This window comes from Pan paniscus, chromosome 6 (assembly GCF_029289425.2).
Source record: "Pan paniscus chromosome 6, NHGRI_mPanPan1-v2.0_pri, whole genome shotgun sequence".
Lineage (NCBI taxonomy): Eukaryota > Metazoa > Chordata > Mammalia > Primates > Hominidae > Pan > Pan paniscus.
The window spans coordinates 118,840,954-118,849,979 of NC_073255.2; positions in this window are offsets into that span (position 1 = coordinate 118,840,954).

Here is a 9,026-nt window from a genome sequence, read left to right on the forward strand (position 1 = left end):
ATTTACATTCTGACCAACAGTGAATGAGTGTTCCCTTTTCTCCACAGCCTTGCTGCCATCTGTTTTTTTTTTTTTAAATATATGAGGAAAGTCTTGCTCTGCCACCCAGGCTGGAGTGGAGTGGCATGATCATGGCTCACTGCAGTCTCAGACTCCTGGGCTCAAGCAATCCTCCTGCCTCAGCTTCCTTAGTAGCTGTGACTATAGGCACACACTACACCAACACACACAGATAATTTAAATTTTTTTTTTTTTTGTAGAGATGAGGTCTCACTATGTTGCCCAGGCCGGTCTCCAACTTCTGACCTCAAGGGATCCTCTAGCCTCTGCCTCCCAAAGTGCTGAGATTTCAGGCATGAGCCACTATACCTGGTCTTTTTTTTTGACTTTTTTTTTTTTTTTTTTGAGGTGGAGTCGCACTCTGTCACCCAGGCTGGAGTGCAGTGGGGCCATCTCAGCTCACTGCAACCTCTGCTTCCCAGGTTCAAGTGATTCTCCTGACTCAGCCTTCCGGGTAGCCAGGATTACAGGTGTGTGCCACCATGCCCGACTAATTTTTTTGTGTTTTTAGTAGAGACAGGGGCCAGGCTGGTCTCAAACTCCTGACCTCGAGTGATCTGCCAGCGTCAGCCTCCCAAAGTGCTGGGATTACGGGTGTCAGCCACCATGCCCGACCTTTCTTGACTTTTTAACAAAAGCCCTGATAAATGTAGTTATACCCTGACTTTGCCTCATTATAGGCCCCTGTGCCCACAAACTTCCTATGGTCACTTTCCTAATATCTAAGTGTAAAATTGAGATTAATATCCTCACCACCCTGCAGAATTCTCACACTGACTTCCTAACCTATAGAATAAGAAATGTTAGGATGAGACCAGTGGATGGCTCTTGTCAAAATAGTAAACCAAAAGCAATTCTGCACTGCTGCATTTAATCACAGTGATTTTTTTTTTTTAAAACAGTGTCTCACTATGTTGCCCAGGCTGGTCTTGAACTCCTGGGCTCAAGTGATCCTCCCGTCTCCCAAAGTGTTAGGATTACAGGTGTGAGCCACCGTGCCCAGCTGAAAGATTCGTCTTGACATAACAAAGAATCGCCCTCCAAAACCTATTAATGACTGGCCGGGTGTGGTGGCTCACACCTGTAATCCCAGCACTTTCGGAGGCCGAGGTGGGCAGATCACCAGGTCAGGAGATCGAGACCATCCTGGACAACATGGTGAAACCCCATCTCTACTAAAAATACCAAAATTAGCTGGGTGTGGTGGCATGTACCTGTAATCCCAGCTACTTGGGAGGCTGAGGAAGGAGAATCACTTGAATCTGGGAGGCAGAGGTTGCAGTGAGCTGAGATTGTGCTACTGCACTGCAGGCTGGTGACAGAGCGAGACTCCGTTTCAAAATAAACAAACAAACATATAAAAAAAACCTATTAATGACCTTAGCTTTATAGATGTACTTAGTGCCATGGTCTGAATGTTTGTGGCTCCCCAAAATCCATATATGTTGCCATCTTAACCCCCAAGGTGATGATATCAGGAGGTGGGGCCTTTGGGAGGTGTTTTAGTCTGTTCTCACATTGTTATAAAGAAATAACTGACACTTCGGGAGTCCGAGGTGGGTGAATCACTTGAGGCCAGAAGTTCGAGACCAGCCTGGCAAACATGGTGAAACCCCTCTCTACTAAAAAATGCAAAAATTAGCTGGCAGTGGTGGCACACACCTGTAATCCCAGCTACTCGGGAGGCTGAGGCAGGAGAATCACTTGAACCCGGGAGGTGGAGGTTGCAGTGAGCCAAGATCGCACCACTGCACTCCAGCCTGGATGACAGAGCAAGACTCCGTCTCAAAAAAAAAAAAAAAAAAAAGAAAAAAAAAAAAGAAGGAACTGAGACTGGGTCATATATATGTTTAATTGGCTTAGGGTTCTGCAGGCCATGCAGGAAGCATGGCTGGGGAGGCCTCAGGGAGCTTTTACTCATGGCAGAAGGCAAAGCCTGAGCAGGTGTCTTCACACAGCCAGAGCAGGAGGAAGAGAGTGGGGAGGTGCCACACACTTTTAAACAACCAGAGCTCATGAAAACTCTACCACAAGAATAGCACCAAGGGGATGGTGTTAAACCATTTATGAAGGATTCACCTCCATGATCCAATCACCTCTCACCAGGCCCCACCTCCAGCACTGGGGATTACATTTTAACATGAGATTTGGGTGGGGACACAGACCCAAACCATATCAGGAGGTGATTAGGCCATGGTGGTGGAGCCCTCATGAATGGGATTAGTGCCCTTATGAAAGAGACCCAGAGGCCAGGTAAGGTCATACCCATAATCCCAGCACTTCGGGAGGCTGAGGCAGGTGGATCACTTGAGGTCAGGAGTTCGAGACCAGCCTGGCCAACATGGTGAAATACATCTCTACTAAAAGTACAAAAACTAGCAGGGCATGGTGGCACATGACTGTAGTCCCAGCTACTTGGGAGGCTGAGGCAGGAGAATCATTGATCCTGGGAGGAAGAGGTCGCAGAGAGCCCCAAGCCTGCCTGGGTGACACAGTGAGACTCTGTCTCAGGAAAAAAAAAAAAAAAAAAAAAAAAAGGAGACCTAGAAAGACCCTTGCCCTTCTACCATGTGAAGACACAGAAAGAAGGAACTGTCTATAAGCCAGAAAGCAGGATCTCACTAGACACAAAATCTGCCTTGATCTTGGGCTTCCCAGCCTCTAGAACTATGAGAATAAATGTCTGTTGTTTATAAACTACCCAGTTTACAGTATTTTGTTGCAGCAGCCTGAACAGACTAAGCTACTTTGCTGATTTTTTTTTTCTTTTTTGTAGCTGTCCTTTAATAGGTTGAGGAAGTTCCTTCTATTTACTAGTTTTTGGAGAGCTTTTATCAGTAATGGACGTCAGATTTTGTCAAATGCTTTTCCTGCATCTATGGAAATGATCATGTGGTTTCTCATCTTTAGACTGTTGACATAAGAAATTACATTGATTCATTTTCAAATGTTTAACCAGCTTTGTATCCCTGGGATTAACCCCACTTGGTCATGATGCATTATTTTTATGTATTGCTATGTTTTATTTCATAATATTTCCTTGAGGATTTTTTTGTCTATATTCATTAGGGATATTGGTCTAGTTTTCTTGTAATGTATTTGTCTTGGTTTGGTATCAGAATAATGCTGGGCTCATAAACAAAGTTGGGAAGTGTTCCATTTTCTGAAAGAGTTTGTGTACAGTTGGTATGATTTCTTCCTTAAGTGTTTGCTGGAATTCAATAGTAAAGCAATTCAGTCATATTAGCAAGCTTAGATCTTTCTATAGGAAAGACTGTGGTATGATTTTTTTTTATTATACTTTAAATTCTAGGATACATGTGCACAACATGAAGGTTTGTTACATAGGTAAACATGTGCCATGCTGGTTTGCTGCACCCATCAACTCGTCATTTACATTAGGTATTTCTCCTAATGCCATCCCTCCCCCAGCCCGCCACCCCCCAACAAAGCCCAGTGTGCGATGTTCCTGCCCTGTGACCAAGTGTTCTCATTGTTCAATTCCCACCTATGAGTGGGAACATGCAGTGTTTGGCTTTCTGTCCTTGCGATAGTTTGCTAAGAATGATGGTTTCCAGCTTCATCCATGTCCCTGCAAAGGACATGAACTCATCCTTTTTTATGGCTGCATAGTATTCCATGGTATATATGTGCCACATTTTCTTGTCTTTTTATTTATTTTCTTTTTTTGAGATGGAGTCTTGCTCTGTCACCCAGGCTAGAGTGCAGTGGTGCAATCTCGGCTCACTGCCAGCTCTGCCTCCCGGGCTCATGCCATTCTCCTGCCTCAGTCTCCTGAGTAGCTGGGACTACAGGCGCCTGCCATCACGTCTGGCTAATTTTTTGTATTTTTAGTAGAGATGGGGTTTCACCACGTTAGCCAGGATGGTCTCGATCTCCTGACCTTGTGATCCACCCTCTTCAGCTTCCCAAAGTGCTGGGATGACAGGCGTGAGCCACCACATACTTTTAAATAAAATGTACACCTCAATAAATTCACTAAGACCAATCATGCTATAGCTATCTGGGCTTGCAATTCAAGAATAATATCATTAAAATAAAAGTTTTAAGCACACACTTTAAGATCACCAATGGTGGAAAACCAGTTTTAACAATAATATATTTATTTTTTATTTTATTTATTTATTTTTTGAGATAGAGTCTTCCTCCATTGCCCAGGCTGAAGTGCAATGGCACAATCTCAGCTCACTGCAACCTCTGCCTCCTGGGTTCAAGCAATTCTTCTGCCTCAGCCTCCCAAGTAGCTGGGATTACAGGTGTGAGCCACTACACCTAGCTAATTTTTTTTTTGTATTTTTAGTAGAGACCACGTTTCGCCATGTTGGCCAGGCTGGTCTTGAACTCCTGACTTCAAGTGATCCACTCACCTCGGCCTCCTAAAGTGCTGGGATTACAGGCATGAGTCACTGCACCTGGCCTAAAAATAATGTATTTATTATTATTTTATTTTTTAAAACACAGAGACGGCTGGGTGCAGTGGCTCACTCCTGTAATCCCAGCACTTTGGGAGGCTGAGGCAGTTGGGTCACCTGAGGTCAGCAGTTCAAGACCAGCCAGGCCAACATGGTTTAAAATACAAAAATTAGCTGGTGGTGGTGGCATGGGCCTGTAATCTCAGCTACTCAGGAGGCTGAGGCAGGAGAATTGATGGAACCTGGGAAGCGGAGGCTGCAGTGAGCTGAGATTACACCACTGCACTCCAGCCTGGGCGGCAGAGTGAGACTCCATCTCAAAAAAAAAAAAAAAATAAAATAAAAATAAATAAATAAATAAACTGAGAGTAGCAGTTTACGGTCTCCGCTACTCAGCAAATCCATCTTTGGTTTCATTGTTTTGTCCCAAAGCTTCAATCAAGCTCTTGGTGACTGTTTACTGTCTGGTGTAAGGAGCAGGCCAGTGGCACCCTTGGTATTTATAGGAGGGCGATAGTTGCCTCCAGATCCACTGAATGTGGCAGGCTAGTGTTCACAGAACTTTCAGATGCACCAGACTCTAGGAAGAAGACAAGAGGAGACAGAAGAAATTAAATGAATCAGAGAAAGGCAAGATCCCATTTCCCTGATTTGATATGACTTCGCTGAACCTCCAGAAAAATCCTCAAGCTGACCTGGGCTTCCGTTTACGCAATCCTCGGAAAACAATGACCATATGAGAAATGTTTGCACAAGCTTTGAGTTTTTTTTAAAACCCCATAAATCCATAAATGTTGACATTTATTACTCTTAATGTGAGCATTCTTTCTAAGAGGATATGTTCCATATTTAAATTTATGAGGTTATTTTTCCTCCTTAGAATCAGAAACGATAGCATATTGCAAACAGAAACTGGCAGGCTCTTGCTCTCTCCCTCTCTTCCTTCTCTTCTCAAGCTTGGGTGTTTGCATTCAATCATAAAGGGTGTGATGAATTCTTTGAAACTTCATTAAAGCAGCGGCCATAAATGAAACTGCCAAAAAGAACGTGAAAAATAGTACTGGCTGCTTTCTGAAATGTCCCTGTGTGACCTTAGGTTTCTGGAGATTTTGTGCAAGTGTAAATTAAGCATTTGATTTTATCTTAGGAATAATGATGCTCACATGAAACAAGCAAGGAAGAACAGAAAGAGAAGGAAAGAGAGAAACTGATTGAAGAAAAATAAACTTCACGTGGAACAAACTTCACACGAAAACATGAGATTTTTTCTTTTTTTGGGATGGAGTCTCACTCTGTTGCCCAGGCTGGAGTGCAGTGGCACGATCTGGGCTCACTGCAGCTTCTGCCTCCAGGGTTCAAGGGATTATCCTGCCTTAGCCTACCAAGTAGCTGGGATTACAGGCGTGCACCCCCATACCTGGCTAATTCTTGTATTTTTAGTAGAGACGGGGGTTTCACCATATTGACCAGGCTGGTCTTGAACTCCTGACTTCAAGTGATCCACCCATCTCGGCCTCCCAAAGTGCTGGGATTACAGATGTGAGCCACCATGCTTGGCCGAAAACAGAAGTTTGAAAAAATTTATTGAAAGACATTTTGCCTATGATTCCAGTATCATAAACATACTATAGGACTCCAAAACCCAACAAAATTATACTGTGATCCTGAAAGTATCTTAAGAGGCATTTAATATACAATGTCCATGAATATCAGGTTGAACAGTGTGTTTTTAAAATATACATTTGTAAATGCTGCTTGTATATTACATATATTAACCCTTTGTCTGTCATTCAGATTGCAAACAATTCTGCCACTACTTTGTATTGTTTTGATAACTTTCCCCCACAAAATGTTACTTTTTAATGTAGTAGGATATGTGTAATTTTATTTTTACAGCTTTCGGCTTTCTTGTTTTGATTAAAATAGTCTCCTCAGCTCCCAAATTATACATATAGTCTCCTAAATTTTCCTTTGGAATTTTTAGGTGGTTTTTAAATTTTATTTATTTTTATTTTTTGAGGCACAGTCTCACTCTGTCGCCCACCTGGGCTGGAGTGCAGTGGCGAGATCTCTTTGTGTGGCACACAAGGCCCCACCAGGGGTCTGATCCTGCTTGATGGGATCTTGATTTGCATAAACCATACCCCTGCTGGGATCCCAGCTGTGGTAGATTGTGTTATTGTTGAAAATATTTGCTTTCTCTCCCTTGGGTAGATCATACCTCCCTGTCTCACTGATATCGCGCTTGATGTCTGACTGGCAGTGCCTCTCTCTGATGGTATTTTATATCCAGGGTGACCTTGTGACTTGCTTTGGCCAATAAAATTTGGGTGGAAGGGACGCACATCGTCTCTGGAAAGAAGCTTCAAGAGCCAGCTGGTGGTTTTGCCATCTGTCACCTTCTACCACCATGAGACTGGCAATGTCCCAGACGGGGGTGGTTTGGCCAGCCCAGGTCCCAGAGTGAACATGGCATGGATGAGAGCACAGACATTGAAATGGGCAAGCGGCATGAGCAAGAAATACACCTTTGCTGTTGTAAGCCATATAGCCTTTAGGACTGTTTGTTACTGCAGCATAACCTGACACTTTCTGACTGCTACACCAAACTCGCTGGCTTTGAGAGACTTTATCCTTTTTTGCTTTTTTTTTTTTTGAGATGGAGTTTTGCTCCGTCTTGTACAGGTTGGAGCACAGTGGCATGATCTTGGCTCAATGCAACCTCTACCTCCTGGGTTCAAGTGATTCTCCTGCCTCAGCCTCCTGAGTAGCTGAGATTACAGGCACCTGCCACCACGCCTGGCTAATTTTTATATTTTAGTAGAGATAGGGTTCACCATGTTGGTCAGGCTGGTCTCGAACTCCTGACCTCAGGTGATCTACCCACCTCGGCCTCCCAAAGTGCTGGGATTATAGGCGTAAGCCACTTCTCCCAGCCGAGGAACTTTACTCTTAAAGCCAAGTATCAGCTTGTCATCTACCCATCAAGCAAGCTGATTCCCCCTACCCTAGCCACCATGACTTCAGAGACAACTCTTGTGGGTCCCTGGACTCCCATCAGCTGATATTATCGGGACAACTGTAGCTGCAATTCACATAATCACACAGTGGCCAACCTTCCCAACCTCCTCCTTCCTCACTCACTCCTCCTGGGAGAAAGACTGACCTATTCCCCAGCCCTAGTTTCCTTTTTTTTTTTTTTTTTTTTTTGAGACAGTCTCATTCTGTTGCCCAGGCTGGAGTGCAGTGGCATGATCTTGGCTCACTGCAGCCTCCACCTCCTGGGTTCAAGCGATTCTTGTGCCAGAGCCTCCCTAGTAACTGGGACTACACAGGTGCGTCACCCTGTTCAGCTAATTTTTGTATTTTTAGTAGAGACGGGGTTTCTCTATGTTGGCCAGGCTGGTCTCACACTCCTGACCTCAGGTGATCTGTCCAGCTAGACCTCCCAAAGTACTGGAATTACAGGCGTGAGCTACTGTGTCCAGCCCATAGCCCTAGTTTCAACATGTCCCTCCTTAATCCTTGATATTTGGGGGCTGGTCCCGGCCTGTACGTTTCTGGATTCACGTCTTCCCCCAGGTACCTGTGACAAAAGTGACCTTGGAGGGAGACCAGTGCCCCCCACTGACTTCCTGTGCATTCCAATTCAGTGTCACTAGGAAGGGGCCCGATGGCGAGTGTCACTGACGATTGGGCCGACACTGCCATCGTCAGCATAGTCTTCCCACAGCTCTGCTCCTTCCTTCTCCCCAGCAATCCTCTTGCCTGTCTTGAGCTCTGGCTGGAACCTTATTAATTTCTGGAGCCAGCTCCCAGTCTCAGTTGTGTGTGGGCAGCCTACAGTCAGCAGCATCTGACATTACAGCCATGTCTCCCAACCCCAATAGAACACTCTTTTCTCTTCCATCTTCTCCAGCTTCCCCACGAAAGCTGGACCCCAATGTGGGCATGGGGCATTCTCAAACCGCAGACAGAGGATTCCTGCAGTCTTAGCTCATCCATCACCTCCCTGAGTGGGGCGGGGCTCCTACCCAGGCTCTGCAGGGAAAGTGGCCACTTGTCCCCATTCAGAATGCAAAGATGTCACCTTTCCCTCTCCCTTCTGGGCAGACGTTCAAATGACTGTGCTCCCAGCTAGGAGATAGTAAGTTTGCATCATGGGAGAGATTTCAGTAATGAGCACCATTAATTTCAGGAGTGGGCCAGATGTGGTGGCTCACACCTGTAATCACAGCACTTTGGGAGGCCAAGGTGGGAGGATTACTGGAGGGCAGGAGTTTGAGACCAGCCTGGCCAATATGGTGAAACCCCATCTTTACTAAAAATACACAAAAAAATTAGCCAGGTATGGTGGCACATATGCCTGTAACCCCTGCTACTTGGGAGGTTGAGGCAGGAGACTCTCCTGAACCCATAGGCAGAGGTTGCAGTGAGCCGGGATCGCTCCATTGCACTTCAGCCTGGACGACGGAGCGAGACTCCACCTCAAAAAAAACAAAAAACAAAAAAAATTCCAGGACTGGAAAAGGT